Source organism: Oncorhynchus gorbuscha, linkage group LG13 (assembly GCF_021184085.1).
Source record: "Oncorhynchus gorbuscha isolate QuinsamMale2020 ecotype Even-year linkage group LG13, OgorEven_v1.0, whole genome shotgun sequence".
In the NCBI taxonomy this organism is placed as follows: Eukaryota; Metazoa; Chordata; class Actinopteri; order Salmoniformes; family Salmonidae; genus Oncorhynchus; species Oncorhynchus gorbuscha.
The window spans coordinates 77,011,737-77,031,755 of NC_060185.1; the positions used below are offsets into that span (position 1 = coordinate 77,011,737).

At 42.7% G+C, this 20,019-nt stretch overlaps 1 pseudogene; it reads right to left on the bottom strand.

Annotated features, from left to right (window-relative positions):
- Positions 1–693: 693 nt before the first annotated feature.
- LOC123992366 overlaps positions 694–20,019 on the bottom strand; it is a 41,054-nt pseudogene continuing 21,728 nt past the window's right edge.

Consider the following 20,019-nt stretch of genomic DNA (forward strand, 5'->3'; position numbering starts at 1 on the left):
ACCTGATGGAGTCTGCAAAAGACCTGAGACTGGGACGGAGATTTGTCTTCCAACAAGACAATGATCCAAAACATAAAGCAAAATCTACAATAGAATGGTTAAAAAATAAACATATCCAGGTGTTAGAATGGCCAAGTCAATGTCCAGACCTGAATCCAATCGAGAATCTGTGGAAAGAACTGAAAACTGCTGTTCATAAATGCTCTCCATCCAACCTCACTGAGCTCGAGCTGTTTTGCAAGGAGGAATGGGAAAGAATTTCAGTCTCTCGATGTGCAAAACTGATAGAGACATACCCCAAGCGACTTACAGCTGTAATCGCAGCAAAAGGTGGCGCTACAAAGTATTAACTTAAGGGGGCTGAATAATTTTGCACGCCCAATTTTTCAGTTTTTGATTTGTTAAAAAAGTTTGAAATATCCAATAAATGTCGTTCTGCTTCATGATTGTGTCCCAATTGTTGTTGATTCTTCACAAAAAAATACAGTTTTATATCTTTATGTTTGAAGCCTGAAATGTGGCAAAAGGTCGCAAAGTTCAAGGGGGCCGAATACTTTCGCAAGGCACTGTATGTCACAATATTGTTGTTTTTCATCTAGATGGTGTTTTACAGGATAGAAAGGATTCCCAAAGGGCTGTTGAGTGTTTCACCTGTGAACAACTGGGTACACCAATAAGAGGTTAGATAAAGTGTTTTTTTTCATACATTATTTTATTCCCGTTAAATAAATAAAAAATACCAAAAACAGTTGTGCACATGTAGCATTATTACTAGACAGACCATTACAAAAGCCACAGTATGAAGGGGAGCAGAGCAGGAAAAGACAACACATGAAAACACAGACAGACCACAGATGAAGGGACAGCTAGGACAACATGAATGTGGGCTCATCTCCCAATTTGAATATTAAATTCTGACAATATCTCTGCAGCTGGGGATAACCTCGTCTCTGATGTAAAAGCTTTGTGTTCTGAATGAGATGACAATCTCAGATTTACTGTTCCTCCTCGGTAAGAGTCCGAGACAACAGGTAGGACCAATCCATCCAGGGCCAATCATGGTTTGGCAAAGCTAAGCAAAGCGCTTAAGTCTATGACAACTCTGAAGAATGCTGCAAGCGCATCGGGCCCATTTTAGAATGTACTGTACGGATGATTGCAGTCCGGAAGTCACACACGACTTGGGCCAACTCCACTCAAGATCCTCTCTGGGTGAGAGCTGACAGAGAGACAACCAAACTGTTAAGTGCTTTGATTAACAGCCTGTCATTGTGTTAGCTACAAAATCATGTGATATTAAAAAACACTAAAACTTTGAATGCCTTTTCTGTAGCTTTTCTGGCTAGATTACAGTACATGTCTGTTGACTAAGTAACAGGCTTTTCTGGCTAGATTAGTTGACTGGAGACATAAGAGAGGGAAACGTTTCCAGTGGAAACAAGTGTCATAGACCAAGCGTGTCACACAACAGGCCAGCCAGGAGCTGTTTTCACGCCTTATTACCAACGTTACTAGACGACAGTGTGGAAAACAAAGGGAATAAACACTGTAGAAATGTCACAGCATTAGAGTTCCTCGTTTCACAACCATAACACGTTCCACGACAGCATTAGAGTTCCTCGTTTCACAACCATAACACGTTCCACGACAGCATTTAGGGGGGGAAAAACAGTTTTGTCTCAGCGGAGAGTAATGAACATCTAAATCCTGTTCAACCTGCACTGTAAAAAATGCTTTGCCACTGAAAAAAGTATTAAGGGTGCGTCCAAAATGGCACCCTTTCCCCTATATAGCACACTACTTTTGACCAGCACTCTCTGGTCAAAAGTAGTGCATTATATAGGGTATAGGGTGCTACTTTAGATGAAACTCAAGACAGCAAAACAGGGCATTATATTGTCTGAATCGACTGTGACAAGAAAGGCCCCTGCCTGAGCACACAGGCCCAATACAATGAGGCTCTAACCAGTATGAAGGCAGACAGCGAGGCAGACGAGGCTGAAGCGAGAAAATAAACATATAAACAAGCATTTAAACGATGGTACCTGCATGACCAACAAACAATACATACATATTGAACACACGGTTTGCACCACCACCATAAGAGGTGACAGCAGAGTCAAAAAACCCACAAGAGCTCAATGCGGACAGGAGAGGGACTGTTTGCAACACATGTTAAGACATCAATGCCGTAGTGGGTTTGTCTTTGTTATGTTCTATAGCACACTGTAGGAAGGGTTTTTTCCGGACTCAAGACTAAAAGCCAACTAATTTTAGTCATGTAGCAGACACTCTTATCCAGAGCGACTTACAATTAGTGCATTCATCTTAAGATAGCTGGACGAGACAACCACATTGAACCACTCTTGAACAACAACAAAAAAGCATGCTCAATCGCGAATGTTAACTCTCCAATAAGATGAATCTGGGTCTGAAAAACTGGCCCAGAGAATAGCACATACTGTACAAGCAGGTCAAGTTAGTGTGATTTGGGTTCAGAGTTGTAATGTACTTGAATGGAGAAATCAGCCTAACTCACGATAACGCTCAATATCCAAAATGTGGTCTCTTAAAAGAAGTATGAAGTTGAAATAAACTCTAAAGATGGTACAAAGTTATGTAAGGAAAGAATATAAATCATAAATAACATTTGTTTATACCATAGCTGACAGTTCTAACACATCTCCCAATATGTCTCCCAGATCCCAGAAAGGACTGCTCCGGATTGTCATCATTATCTTGTAGAAGAATGTCAAACTTCCTTGGTCGGTATTTCGGCAGCAAGGATTCATTTGGTCTCTCTGTGTTCTCCAGAAGTCTCTTGCCTGCGATATCACTACGTACCCACAGTTTGAATCGTTCACTCTGAGAGGAGTATCCACCAGGTAGAATGAGATCCAAATTTTCTGCACGACCCTCTACGTGTATCTTTAGTGTAACGTACTAACAGATCATCATTATCTTAGTATCTGTGGGTTCCTACATACATATTGTACTTCCATTCAGAGTTCACATTCAAATCAGGCAAAGGGAATCGTTTTGGCACGGAAAAGTCCTCAGTGGGGGTTGAATGGGGCACAGAACAGTCCTCAGTGGGGGTTGAATGGGGCATGGGTTGCCTGGGGAGTGGGGCGTCAGTCAGTTGACTGTTCACTGTCACTCCAAGCTGCCCAACACCTAAACTCCTGGTCCTGCAGCCACACAATGAGCAGAGATTAAAACTATGGGACTTGGTTAATGGTGATGGTTGTGAGTGACTGAAGTACAGCACTACAAAGGCTGGGGGCTGGGGCATTGATAAGAGTCTGATAAGAGAGGGTCCCATATAATTGCACTGTTTGTTCTCCCACAACACAATCCACCATGGTCCCTTACACACATACATGGACCGTGTGTCCACCAAAACCCCATTCCTCAGTCTGTAATCAAAAGGTCCCGGCTGTCTGATCCCCTGACCCCTCACTCCTCGTCCCCTCCCATGAGGAAGCCCAGAATGAAGTCGATGGCTCTCTGTCGGTCCTGCGCTGTCTGTCGGCCCACCATATTGGGCGGGGGTCGGATGAGCAGGCTGGCAAAGAGGGTAGCTGGCATGGGGCACAGTGGAGGAAAGAGAGGAAGAGGAAGATGTGAGAAAGAGGCATTTCTAAAGCAACATGGGTTTAGAGCCGTTTCATTTAAATTCAGTCAAGATTCACTGAATTGAACCTCCAGTTAAATGTTTTATCAACATTACTGAAAATAAATCACATTTTTCTATTCTAGACTCGGGAATTTCATTTCCTGAATTTATTGAATTGAAGTAGTATTGACCCTAAATCTGGGTCGTGTTCAGTATAGAAGATATGTTTTGAATTGGAGAGAAGCGGGGACATACTACTATATCTGAACATGTCCAATAAGAACACAGATATTTGCATTGCGTGGCATAACGCTTTGCTACAGTGTACCCTACTGAAAAAGCACATGTAGGTTATAGAACATGTGGCCATGGGGAACTGACCTATGAGGTTGGCAGTGAGGTTGTTGTTGTGGGCATATTTCAGCAGCTCCTTGAGGAAGGCCATCAGGTAGCGGAAGACGTTGCGGTGAGCCCGGGGCAGCTGGGAGATCAACTGACAAAACAGCCCAGAGAAAAGACAGATGAGAACTACAACGAGCCCCTTGTAGAGCCGAGAGGACAAACTATGTCGTACGTTTTACAATGATTATACATATTAACTTTATTGATTCAACAGAAGTCAATGACTCCTACTCATATCCATTTCCAGATTCATATAAAATGACTTTTATGTGAAAATATTTCATGTTAGGCCACCCTAAAATCGGAATTGAATTCACTGCACCTGTTTGCAGAGGCGGCTGTCATGGGAGCAGTCCAGGCTGCGCTGGTAGTGCTCGTAACAGACCACTGGCTCCGGCAGAGCTTCCAGGAATATCAACAGGGCCTCGGCCACGGAGTGGTTACAACCAGCTGACACACAGTCAGGGAACAGTCAGAAACAGTCAGACAAAGTTGGGGGGACACAGATTTGTGGCCGAGTGTGGGTGTACAGTGTTTGAACATGACTACATGTTGAATCCCTGATCTACAAATCCCCTTGAATCCTAAACAGCTACTCATTACGTGATGAAGATTAGCAATCAGTTCAAAGTGATCCCCTCAAACAAGCTGGTTGTGTGTGTGTTGTTGCGTGAGCACACGGACGGAAGATTGCACACCGTACACCCCCCAACTACGACAGATATCATACTTCCTCCACTGCTAATCTATGCCTTGGCACCAGTCTGTGTATAGCAGCCGATTTATCGCAGTGACTCAACTGTGTGGCATCTCAGTCACAGTGTCCTGTTACAGGGCTGGGCTTACTAGCGGATCTGGGCCAGGGGGGTTGGAATGACTAGGGTCATATGAGTAAGGATACGGATGGAGTCAGGAATGACTGGGGACATACGAGTAAGGATTACGGATGGAGTCAGGAATGACTGGGGACATACGAGTAAGGATACGGATGGAGTCAGGAATGACAGGGGACATATGAGTAAGGATTACAGATGGAGTCAGGAATGACTGGGGACATATGAGTAAGGATTACGGATGGAGTCAGGAATGACTGGGGACATATGAGTAAGGATACAGATGGAGTCAGGAATGACTGGGGACATACGAGTAAGGATACGGATGGAGTCAGGAATGACAGGGGACATATGAGTAAGGATACGGATGGAGTCAGGAATGACTGGGGACATATGAGTAAGGATACGGATGGAGTCAGGAATGACTGGGGACATATGAGTAAGGATACGGATGGAGTCAGGAATGCTGGTGTCCAGGCAGTCGATGACACCCTGCAGCTCCTCCTGCAGGCCCGGTGTCTGGAACAGGTCCTCCTGGAAGAACGGCAAGGAGTTTACAGGAGAATGTCGTTTTGAAATGACGTTGAAATAAGGGTAGGGTAGAATACTATTTACGGGCTGAAAGACTAAGTCTAGAATAGTGCCTAGAAGAGTTAGCCTGGAATACAAACCAAATTTTGCGCTGTTTCACTTCTTCAAACCGAAGTGACAATAGTGAAATGGAGTGATATTCTGTTTGGATTCCTTGTTAACCAAGGTTACCCCTCTAAGGAATACCTCATTCTGAAAATCATCCAAATTTACTGCAAACAGCATTTCAGAATCTTCATTACTGACATTAAAAACATACTCGGATGTGGTACGACCTAGAAACATTTCCCTTAACTATCCTCTCACCTGCTGGCAGGACATGGTAAAGAGGTGGTTCACCAGCAGCCACACCTCCTTGGGAATCTTTAAGGGCTTGTCCTCCGTGCCGGCACTGTCCACCATCAGGAAGCTCACCTTGGACTTCTCCTGAAGTAACACACAACCACAGCATGTTAGAAACATAGATACTATACTGAGAGAACCATCACAACATGTTAGAAACATAGATACTATACTGAGAGAACCATCACAACATGTTAGAAACATAGATACTATACTGAGAGAACCACCACAACATGTTAGAAACATAGATACTATACTGAGAGAACCACCACAACATGTTAGAAACATAGATAATATACTGAGAGAACCACCACAACATGTTAGAAACATAGATACTATACTGAGAGAACCATCACAACATGTTAGAAACATAGATACTATACTGAGAGAACCATCACAACATGTTAGAAACATAGATACTATACTGAGAGAACCACCACAACATGTTAGAAACATAGATACTATACTGAGAGAACCATCACAACATGTTAGAAACATAGATACTATACTGAGAGAACCATCACGTTAGAAACATAGATACTATACTGAGAGAACCATCACAACATGTTAGAAACATAGATACTATACTGAGAGAACCATCACAACATGTTAGAAACATAGATACTATACTGAGAGAACCACCACAACATGTTAGAAACATAGATACTATACTGAGAGAACCATCACAACATGTTAGAAACATAGATACTATACTGAGAGAACCATCACAACATGTTAGAAACATAGATACTATACTGAGAGAACCATCACGTTAGAAACATAGATACTATACTGAGAGAACCATCACAACATGTTAGAAACGTAGATACTATACTGAGAGAACCATCACAACATGTTAGAAACATAGATACTATACTGAGAGAACCATCACGTTAGAAACATAGATACTATACTGAGAGAACCATCACAACATGTTAGAAACATAGATACTATACTGGGAGAACCGTCACAACATGTTAGAAACATAGATACTATACTGAGAGAACCATCACAACATGTTAGAAACATAGATACTATACTGAGAGAACCATCACAACATGTTAGAAACATAGATACTATACTGAGAGAACCATCACGTTAGAAACATAGATACTATACTGAGAGAACCATCACAACATGTTAGAAACATAGATACTATACTGAGAGAACCATCACAACATGTTAGAAACATAGATACTATACTGAGAGAACCATCACAACATGTTAGAAACATAGATACTATACTGAGAGAACCATCACAACATGTTAGAAACATAGATACTATACTGGAGAACCACACAACATGTTAGAAACATAGATACTATACTGAGAGAACCATCACAACATGTTAGAAACATAGATACTATACTGAGAGAACCACCACAACATGTTAGAAACATAGATACTATACTGAGAGAACCATCACAACATGTTAGAAACATAGATACTATACTGAGAGAACCATCACAACATGTTAGAAACATAGATACTATACTGAGAGAACCACCACAACATGTTAGAAACATAGATACTATACTGAGAGAACCATCACAACATGTTAGAAACATAGATACTATACTGAGAGAACCATCACAACATGTTAGAAACATAGATACTATACTGAGAGAACCATCACAACATGTTAGAAACATAGATACTATACTGAGAGAACCATCACAACATGTTAGAAACATAGATACTATACTGAGAGAACCATCACAACATGTTAGAAACATAGATACTATACTGAGAGAACCATCACAACATGTTAGAAACATAGATACTATACTGAGAGAACCACCACAACATGTTAGAAACATAGATACTATACTGAGAGAACCACCACAACATGTTAGAAACATAGATACTATACTGAGAGAACCACCACAACATGTTAGAAACATAGATACTATACTACAGTATACTGAAGAAATGATGTGTCAGAGCACAGGCTGATTCTGACACATCATCTCTATGGTTTGTAACGTGACTGGAACCAGCTTTACCCAACTTTACCCGGTCGATTCCTAAACTTATGAGCTGCTTAATTCCTAAGGAGGATTTGATTCATCCTGTGCCATCACCTTCGTATTGATCAGAATGTTGATTCCATTCCTAAAAGTACTACATAATATGGCACATTGCGTGTCATTTCAGGTATAGGGAACATATTAGAGTGGATTATCTCGAGGGTTGGATGTCGGGTCGTCTTGGAGGACAACCATTTAACTGGGAGTGGATCGCATTGTTTTGTATCTAGCTGAGAACAAGCGAGAGTGGGTCCAAAAATAAGCTCTGGCAGTGGGGGTCACACATACGGATACACACACTCACAGGACTGGAGTGGGACACCGTGATAGCCTGCAGAGCCAATTACAATGTCAAGAGCTAGGCCGAAGTTATTGTAAGAGTTAGAGAGCCTCTCAAAGTGCTACTGTTGTTCCTTAAGGGTATTTGAGTGCAGCTTCTAAGAAAAATGTCGCCTTGGCTACAACCAGAAATAAAGGCTTTTACAGAACTCTATTACATCAGGCCCTGGATGTTGATTTTACTACCCTCCTGTAGGTTTTAACTCCAACCCTGTTCCTGGAGAGCTACCCTCCTGTACATTTTAACTCTAACCCTGTTCCTGGAGAGCTACTCCCTGTACATTCTACTCTAAACCTGTTCCTGGAGAGCTACCCCCCTGTAGGTTTTAACTCCAACCCTGTTCCTGGAGAGCTACCCTCCTGTAGGTTTTACTCCAACCCTGTTCCTGGCGAGTTACCCTCCTGTAGGTTAACTCTAACCTTATTCCTGGAGAGCTACCCTCCTGTACATTTTAACTCTAACCCTGTTCCTGGAGAGCTACTCCCTGTACATTTGAACTCTAACCCTGTTCCTGGAGAGCTACCCCCCATGTACATTTGAACTCTAACCCTGCTCCTGGAGAGCTACCCCCATGTACATTTGAACTCTAACCCTGCTCCTGGAGAGCTACCCCCATGTACATTTGAACTCTAACCCTGTTCCTGGAGAGCTATCCCCATGTACATTTGAACTCTAACCCTGTTCCTGAGGAGCCAGGGGCCTCTTTCCAATCAAGATGCATGAAATGAGGAGAGCGGAGATTCAGCAATACTTGGAGGGCAATGGAATTAAATAAAAAAAGCTTATTTATTGCAGTTGGGGCTCATTTATTGCAGTACAGGCACATTTAATGACAGTCTTATAGGGATATTACATTGAGGACTACTACAACTACTACTACTGTAACAGGGACAGACAGGACACCACTGGGTCTAGAGACCTGTACTATAACTACTACTACAGTAACAGGGACAGACAGGACACCACTGGGTCTAGAGACCTGTACTATAACTACTACTACTGTAACAGGGACAGACAGGACACCACTGGGTCTAGAGACCTGTACTATAACTACTACTACTGTAACAGGGACAGACAGGACACCACTGGGTCTAGAGACCTGTACTATAACTACTACTACTGTAACAGGGACAGACAGGACACCACTGGGTCTAGAGACCTGTACTATAACTACTACTACTGTAACAGGGACAGACAGGACACCACTGGGTCTAGAGACCTGTACTATAACTACTACTACTGTAACAGGGACAGACAGGACACCACTGGGTCTAGAGACCTGTACTATAACTACTACTACTAACTACTACTACTATAACTACTACTACTGTAACAGGGACAGACAGGACACCACTGGGTCTAGTGACCTCTACTATAACTACTACTACTGTAACAGGGACAGACAGGACACCACTGGGTCTAGAGACCTGTACTATAACTACTACTACTGTAACAGGGACAGACAGGACATCACTGGGTCAAGAGACCTCTACTATAACTACTGCTACTGTAACAGGGACAGACAGGACACCACTGGGTCTAGTGACCTCTACTATAACTACTGCTACTGTAACAGGGACAGACAGGACACCACTGGGTCTAGTGACCTCTACTATAACTACTGCTACTGTAACAGGGACAGACAGGACACCACTGGGTCTAGAGACATGTACTATAACTACTACTACTGTAACAGGGACAGACAGGACACCACTGGGTCTAGAGACCTCTACTATAACTACTACTACTGTAACAGGGACAGACAGGACACCACTGGGTCTAGAGACCTGTACTATAACTACTGCTACTGTAACAGGGAAAGACAGGACACCACTGGGTCTAGAGACATGTACTATAACTACTACTACAGTAACAGGGACAGACAGGACACCACTGGGTCTAGAGACCTGTACTATAACTACTACTACTGTAACAGGGACAGAGAGGACACCACTGGGTCTAGAGACATGTACTATAACTACTACTACTGTAACAGGGACAGACAGGACACCACTGGGTCTAGAGACCTGTACTATAACTACTACTACTGTAACAGGGACAGACAGGACACCACTGGGTCTAGAGACCTGTACTATAACTACTGCTACTGTAACAGGGACAGACAGGACACCACTGGGTCTAGAGACATGTACTATAACTACTACTACAGTAACAGGGACAGACAGGACACCACTGGGTCTAGAGACCTGTACTATAACTACTACTACTGTAACAGGGACAGACAGGACACCACTGGGTCTAGAGACCTGTACTATAACTACTACTACTACTGTAACAGGGACAGACAGGACACCATTGGGTCTAGAGACCTGTACTATAACTACTACTACTGTAACAGGGACAGACAGGACACCACTGGGTCTAGAGACCTGTACTATAACTACTACTACTGTAACAGGGACAGACAGGACACCACTGGGTCTAGAGACCTGTACTATAACTACTACTACTGTAACAGGGACAGACAGGACACCACTGGGTCTAGAGACCTGTACTATAACTACTACTACTGTAACAGGGACAGACAGGACACCACTGGGTCTAGAGACCTGTACTATAACTACTACTACTGTAACAGGGACAGACAGGACACCACTGGGTCTAGAGACCTGTACTATAACTACTACTACTGTAACAGGGACAGACAGGACACCACTGGGTCTAGAGACCTGTACTATAACTACTGCTACTGTAACAGGGACAGACAGGACACCACTGGGTCTAGAGACCTGTACTATAACTACTACTACTGTAACAGGGACAGACAGGACACCACTGGGTCTAGAGACCTGCAGTGACTGAACCCCTTAGCATGTAAAAATGGGTTTTGTCTGAACCAATGTGCTTCCCTAATCCAGAACACACGAGGTCCTGTATATATTTGGTCAATTTCAGGTGTTTTTATGTCACATCAGAAACGCAACATTACTTGACTAGAACCTGGGTTGCCTACATCGCTGAGCAACAGCAGGGCATCAGATTAGCCTCACAGTGGAGAGTGGGACACCATAGAAATAGAACAACTCTAACTATACTATTTCTACGGTGGACACACCGTGTAGAATGTACCTTTTCCATGTAGCTGTCCTCTCCCTTCGCCCCCAGCAGAGCAGTGAAGAGTTGGAAAGGAATGATCAAGGCAATGAGAGGCAATGAGGGAGGAGACAGAAAGAAGAGAGAACAGAGGAGATACTGTAGACGGGAGATAATGCATAACCACCAAGGAGTCAGGAAGATAATGATAGGCTGTGTTAAAAGTGCGATCTGTAGGTCATTTCTGATTTCAAAAAAGTATTGTCCCGGGCTGGGACTGGGAGAGGGTCTTTATGCGAGTGTAATACACACTGACTGTAGTGGTTTTTTGTTTCAGCATTGATTTCTTGAGCATTTCAGGGGGTCAAAAAGTTACAGATTGAACCTTTAAAGTTTAATTATTCCAAACAAATGTACCCGTGCAGAGTCAAACAGAATGACATTAGAATAGTGACAGTGGAAGCAAGAGATCATTTTAAATGGATCATATAAACATAGAATCTAACTAAGGCCAAGGTGGATATAGATAGCCTGTGTAAAATAACAATATGGAGAAATGCATGGACAGACTTTTTGTATTGTAAAGTAGACCCGAGTATAGACTATAGTATAGACTTAGTCAGTGCTCCCAATGTTTCAGGAAAACCCTTCTGACATTTGTACACACTAATTGCCACTTCCTTATCCCCTTGGGGATTCTAAACACAGCCACAGGTTGAGACATGGACAAATATCTAGACCAAATCTATGTACTCTTCAACACCAGTCTTTGAGGCCTGCTGCAGTGTTGGCTGTTTTTGATTTCTTACCCATTTAGAGGGTTTAGGGTTAGGGAAGCCAAGTTTAGCGGACTCTCGTGCCAACAGTGTCATGGAGAAAAACAACTATCTGCTATTGCGGCCTTCCATGACTAAAGAAGTAAATATAAAAAATGGACATTGTATTGACTGTTCAATTAATCCTGCATGAACACTAAATGTATTGACTGTTCAATTAATCCTGCATGAACACTAAATGTATTGACTGTTCAATTAATCCTGCATGAACACTAAATGTATTGACTGTTCAATTAATCCTGCATGAACACCAAATGTGACTGTTCAATTAATCCTGCATGAACAAATGTATTGACTGTTCAAAATCCTGCATGAACACCAAATGTATTGACTGTTCAATTAATCCTGCATGAACACTAAATGTATTGACTGTTCAATTAATCCTGCATGAACACCAAATGTATTGACTGTTCAATTAATCCTGCATGAACACCAAATGTATTGACTGTTGTATTGACTGTTCAATTAATCCTGCATGAACACCAAATGTATTGACTGTTCAATTAATCCTGCATGAACACTAAATGTATTGACTGTTCAATTAATCCTGCATGAACACCAAATGTATTGACTGTTCAATTAATCCTGCATGAACACCAAATGTATTGACTGTTCAATTAATCCTGCATGAACACCAAATGTATTGACTGTTCAATTAATCCTGCATGAACACCAAATGTATTGACTGTTCAATTAATCCTGCATGAACACCAAATGTATTGACTGTTCAATTAATCCTGCATGAACACCAAATGTATTGACTGTTCAATTAATCCTCCACTGTATTGACTGTTCAATTAATCCTGCTAACACCAAATGCTGTTCAATTAATCCTTCACATTATTGACTGTTCAATTAATCCTGTTCCACTCACCAAATGTATTGACTGTTCAATTAATCCTGATGAGCTTGGTGATGGGGACCCTGTTCAATTAATCCTGCATGAACACCAAATGGATGGGCTGTATTGACTTTCATTAATGGCACAAATGGGTCTCCAGCGAGGTACCGAAGCAGCTGGGCAGGTAGTTGCCGGAGATGGTGATGAAGTAGTCCTTGCCTCGGTCCAGGTGCAGCACCAGGATGTCTTCGATGGCGTCCTCTCCCAAGTTGAGCAGCGTCACCGAGTCCTTGCTCACGTACACATCCAGGAAGATCTCCACTCAAGGTCGATGAGCTTGGTGATGGGGACCTCCGGATCTTCTTTATGGGCACAGGGTCTCCAGAGAGCTGGGCACCGAGAAGGTGAAGTGTTCATTTGGGTATGCCATTGACAACCGATTTGTAATAGGAAATCTCTAAAGTAGACATGTTCATTTGGGTATGCCATTGACAACCATTTGTTATAAAAGTAGACATGAGCGTTTCTTATTGAACAAATCCAAGTAGGATTTGTTTGTCTATTTTCTTTGGTTTTGGTGCCTCATGAAAACAGCCCTGGTGGTATGACAAAAGATGAATGACACCATTGAGAACAGTACATACAGTGGGGCAAAAAAGGATTTGGTCAGCCACCAATTGTGCAAGTTCTCCCACTTAAAAAGATGAGAGAGGCCTGTAATGTTCATCATAGGTACACTTCAACTACGACAGACAAAATGAGCAAAAAAATCCAGAAAATCACATTGTAGGATTTTTCATGAATTTATTTGCAAATTATGGTGTGATAATTATGTGTGACTGCCTGGCTGAAAGTGAAGGAGACTTACTGGGCTCTAGGAAGCCTTCGCTGGGCTCAGCGCGGAGCCAGTTCTTGCAGTACTGCAAGTCGTTGAGCTTGGGGATGAAGACAAAGTGGCAGGCGACCTGCCCGTCGTTAGAGATCACAAAACTCTCCCGCTGCAGCTGGCGGAACTTGACGTCCTTAAAGGTGAACTATGGGAGGCGAGAGAGAGATGGAGAGCAGGGGAGAGAAAGAGAGAGGTTGAGAAGAGGACAGACTCACAGACATTGTTATAGTAAGCCAGAGTGCAAGAATGTTTGTTTGATCTATGCAGTAGATTGTTTGAAATGCAAATAGATCCCCATACCATTCTACACCTGCAAAGTAACTCAAGCATCTGGGCAGACTTGTCCATTTTCTTAGGCTATCATTTTTCATCTGGATTTTAAATCACAAGTCCCTGACTCAGTACTTGCTGTCTTGGTATCAACATGACTTCACTGACAACCACTGACAAAACAGACTTATTGATCTGACACAAAATATCAGGGGGGAGGAAATGCTGGACAGGAAATCAATAAGATGAGAATCATGTCTCTGTGTTCTGTCGACTCACCTCTCTGTGGGTCAGTGCCAGAGACGGGAGGAATTCGTTCTCCATCCTGTCCATCATGCGCACGATCTCCTCAAAGACTTTCTTGTGGCGTGCCTCGTTCACCACCTTCACCTGTGACACACACAAATAGAATTTCTCAATCCAACAACGATTCATTCAATATAGCATAAAGCACGCTACTCAAGAATAAACTTGTATATTATGATCTTCAATGAGCTGTATAGTATGTTAAAAGGTACGTGTATTTTACTAAATGGACTCCTTGTGAATTGTGAATGTCAGGTCTCCCTTGACTGTCTCGACCTCAATCAGTCAGATGTGATTTCCAGATGCTGTGTGTGTGTTTCCATGACCCTCACCCCGACACTGAAGAGGGAGCTGACAGGCTTGTGGTCGCTGGTCTTCAGTTCCATGTGACTCCTGTAGTGGAGCTGCTTCACATTACTGCCCCTCCACAGGATACGATCGCACCACGCTGGGACACGACACTTCCCACTGCAGGAGAAACCCAGAGAAAAAGACAAGGGGTAGAGACACGGGGTCAGCTTTTCATTCGGCACCAAATGAAAGATAGCAGATTGAAACAGTGATTAACAACGTGGACTAGTTCAATAAGGCAGTGGTTCCCAAACTGCCCCCCCCCCCCCCCCCCCAGGGGTCGGCAGTGGGGCAAGTAATAGTAGAATGCACGAGGTGCAATTTCGAAATAGGGTAGTCAGTCATTGCATACCTTACAGAGCTTTTTTATATAACTTGGTAGAAATGTCTAGAACAACAAGAAGTGTTGATTTTTTTGTCACTCAAATATCACATGAATACACATTAGACATGCCAACATTTATAGAATTGCAAGAAAATATGCTTTAAAACTGCAGTGTTCTTTGCACCATGACAAAATGTGTAGGATTGCAGGAAGTAAGCTTTAAACCTGCTAAATCCTCTCCGCCAATAAGAGGGGTTGAACAGTTTGTATCATGAACAGTGCTTGTGCCCTTGGAAATAGACATGGCGCCCACGGGGGGAGGGCCCTTGGAATAAGGAACAGTCATTTTAGTTTCCGTTACAAATGTTCAGTTAAACGCCACACAACCCAGTGTTTCCCTAAATAACCTAGATTTCCAGGTAAGTCACATAAGCCCCCAAAGAAACATCCTGGGTCTTTTCAAGTTATTTAGGCAGTGGGGTACAAAGCTGCTCAGGGGGCCCAGCCCACCTCGTCAATATTGGAGAGAATGGTTGGAAATCTGACTTTTCAGGTTTGATCTTACCAGGTATGTTAACATGAATAATCAAGGTGCTATGGCATATGAGGATTAGCCTACACGGGGTATATCCTTTGCACTCAGTTGGGTGGAGGACGGGGGGGGGGGGTAACAGCCGACACATCAAACTACACAACTCTATGGGTGTTCGAGAAGTATGTGATTGGTGGGATCAGTGGTATTTTACCTAGAGTCCCAGCGGTCCGTCTTGGCGTCATACTTGTACGTGGGCATGAAATTGATCTCTCCCTCCATGAAGTCTGTGAAAGCTCGCTTGTTCTGTCTCTGGATATTCAGCTTCATAGAGGCAGAAGGGGAAATATACCAACAACACATTATTCAGACAGACAGAGGAACTCCAGTATATACAACCCTTTAAACCAGAGAAAAGAGGAAATGAGGAGGATACAGAAGTCCTAACTCCACTGTACAAATCCGGCTTTGTCATATTGAATGTCTTTCTTTTTGTTGTTGTGCAGAACTTTAAAATGCCAACATGACTTCAAGCAGTATTAGTTCATTCCTATTTGAATATACATTTTAAAAAGTGTTTAAAACATTGACAACGTATTCTCACCTGGTCATACTCCTGCAGTTTCCTCAGTTGGTTGTGGGAGATGAGCTGTTTGACCTCAGCTGCATCGTACACAAACAACCGGTAGTTCAGATCTCCTACCCAGATCACTACACTGGACCACAGAATGGATGAAGAGTTATGTATTGTAACACAACAGCATGTAAACAGTCTTACAGTAATACCATACGTTTACACATTACACTGTATGAAGAAAACAAACTGTTAAATGACATGTTGAAATGCCGGACTATTACCTGAGAATGTCTCTCTCTGGGATTTAATTACATTAGCACCAAAGAATTCAATCTATAATAGTAATGACTACTGTAAGCCCCTTGACCCTGAAACATATAGTAGTACTGAGAATACATGGCGAATGCACTAAGTGGTATGCTAATGTAGACATTGGAACTATGAATCTACAGTATGGGTCTTGGAGGGGACTGACTCGTGTTTGACGATATTGTGGGGAGGGTGGTCTAGCAGGTGGAAGCTCATGCGGGCACAGATGTCTTTGTAGTCCTGGTTCCTCCTCTCAAAGTCCTCCACGTGGGCCGCCAGGTGGGAGTTGACAAAGCAGAAGCTGGTGTTGTGGAACACAAAGCGCACCGCCACACCTCCCTTGTTGCCCTGGAATGAGAAAAGAAAACATGTACGTTGACTGACTGATTGATTTGTTTGTTTAGTAAAGAGCCTTGCAACAGATGCTCAGCCCGTATGGGTTTAAAGGACACTTGTTATATGAAAAACTATACCTTTTACAGTATATGAACATAATAATACAATACAATACTTTGCAGTGGCAGTATATTATTGTGGTATTCAAATATCTCAGCATTTACATTATGTCTATGTTCTATGTACCTACTGTATCTATAAATGTCATAAAGTTTAAAGTTATGATGTTATTAAGTCGTAAAGTTAATGGGAGCAAAAGGCAAACACAAACACTTCCTCTTAGTTGACTTGACTCGTTCGTACCATTTTCCCCATGATGCCTGTTCCCACGTGCTCCGCCGCAACCTCTTTAATGTGATTCTTGTGCACCTTGTTGACAAACACCACTAGCATCATGCCCACTAGTCGAATGGTACGCACCTGGGGAGACAGAATTTGGATGTGGATGTTTCTATCAACCTATTATGAACCAAACTTGTCCTTTTATCAACATCTGCTGCTTTCAGTGTATAATTACAATAACGTAATATTGTAGTTGATTAAACCATTTGTGTTTTCCACTGAAGATGAGAAGATTCCGCTTATTGACTCACCATCTTGTACTTGGCTTTGGGGTGCAGACTTCTCTCCACAGCCTCTACCCACAGCTGCTCCTTAGAGGAGTCCAGATAGAAGAAGGCCTCTGTGCTCAGGTCCAGCTCCTGGAAACTATAGCACCCAGAATGCACAGGGAAATCAGTGCGGTAGTTCCAATGTTTGGGAAAGTGCTCAAAAGCACTCTTTATAGTATGTAAAGAAATGTCTAGTTTACAACTAGCAATGTCCTTCCCATCATTAATGAGGAATTAAGAGGATCCAATTGTTAGTTCCACAACTCTGGGTCGTATTCACGAGGCAACAAACAGAAGAAAACTGACTGAAGAAGAGAGGGACTACCTGAAGTTATCCAATAAGAAACGCTTGTCTTCATTTTTCGTTGCAAAAAATCTTTGCTACGGTGTGCACTGATGAATACGACCCAGGTTCATTCCTTCATACATGCTGTGTAGAAGACATTGGGTACTCAGATAGACATGTCACTGACCCCAGAGCGTAGACGTCAGGGGGTTCTAGCGAACAACACAGCCAGGGCTCTAGACTGCTGTCTGGAGACTGGCCATTCACATTCCACGTTCCAGAAAAGAATCTGAAACACACAAAACATTCTTATATAGACATTCACATACTTATGTAGACAGAAACATGTGTACGTTTAGTGCTAGAGTGTAGCCTGATAAGGGTTACAGCCTGATAAGAACTTACAGCTCAGTGACTAAAAGTTGGCTTAGACACTTTTAGTTCAACCCAGGACCCTGCACATTTTGAAAATGGACCACGGAAAAACTACAGAAAAATGTGGAATAACTGCTGCTATAACCCACTTTCACTGGATCTCCTCAAGTTTCAATGGATCTCCTCAAGTTTCAATGGATCTCCTCAACTTTCAATGGATCTCCTCAACTTTCAATGGATCTCCTCAACTTTCAATGGATCTCCTCAACTTTCTAGCCAGACTCACAAGTGGCTACTGCAGGGGAGCATATGTAATGGAGCTGGTTCAATGAACCACTCTTGTGATGTTACCTTGGCTGAGACCTGAAGACTTGCATCATCTCCACAAGCTAATGTGGTCACACAGGAGGCCCAGGTTCGAACCCAGCCGGTGATTCACTGCCCCACCCACCATCCACACAAACCCATGGACAGTCACCTGAAGTCCTTGATGTCAACGTACTCCTTCTCCTTCTTGGCCAGGCGGTGTTTGATGAGGTACTCTCTCTGGCTGGCCTGAGTGGAGAACATGGCATTCCGCATGCTGTTGGTGGTGGGGCTGTCACACCACGAGGTGGGCCGGTCAACACTAAGACTGCAACATCAGGTGAGGATGAGTCATTCCCACAGTTATTCCATTACATTATTTTTCAGGTAGGATGTGGTGTAAAGGCTACAAATCAAGATCTAGGCCACCGAAATTATAAATAGAGGGCCTTTGACACCAAATGAGCCCCACAGTGAAGGTGTCATAATACCCATAAAACTTAGCGGTCAAACAAGGAAATGGTTCCATTAGTTTTTCTATTCATTTTTCCCCATAGGGGATTTGATAAACACTTAAAATAAGGTCTGTATTTCGTTTAGGCTTACCCTGGTGTGACGTTTTGATAACCATGTATATCTCTCTAGGACAAGGTGACTTTTATCAAAATGCTAATTAGCATCAAAATAAATGACATGCAAAACTACAAGTTCCTGCACGTCATCTCTGGCTAACACCTTTGCTAACAGGTATTGTGTCAATTTAAAACTTGCACAAGACAGTTCATGGAATTGTCCATTTAAAGAAATGTTGACAATTTATTCATTACTACATTTAGCTAACATCAGATAGTTAATCCAGAGATCCTTACCGTTGACTCGGTTCAGCAGTCTCGTCCAGATCATCATGGGATTTGTAGTTCTTTATGATAGCCACATTAGCAGCTAATTAGGATTTCATTTTTGAGGGTTAAATACAGGTGAATATAATGATAGAAGTCACCTTGTCCTAGAGAAATTTACATAGTTATCAAAACATCATGCCAGGGTAAGCCTACATGAAACACTGCCCCTATTTTAAGTGTTTCTAAAAATCCCCTATGGGAAAAATGAACAGTGGAAAAGTGATAGGAACCATTTCCCTGTTTGACCACTAGGTTTTATAAGTATTATGACTCTTACTGTGGTACTCTACAGAAGCCAAATACAGATAGTTCTTTAAAGGGGAAAAAAAACATCTCCAATAGGATGAGCATACTATGGGACGGTCCTACTGGTAACACTCACTCTGTTTTGGCAGGCGTGATGAAGGCGGCATCTTTAGCCTCTATGGACGAAACTCTGTCTTTGGAAGTGGGGATGGGTGTGGGTGGGAGAGGATTGGAGGGAGTGTAGGAGCCTTTACGTGGAGGCAGGGGGGGAACTGGAGGAGCTTCCCGGGGGGGCCCGATGCCATTCTGCTGGTTCTTCTTCTCCTCCACTTTGAGGGAATTATTGAAGTTGTCCTCGAAGCCAAAGTCTATGGCCAGAGAGAGAGCTGGGTCCTGTCTGTCAGCTGAGATAGAGGAGAGATTCATATGTGAGAAACCTTGTGACATTCA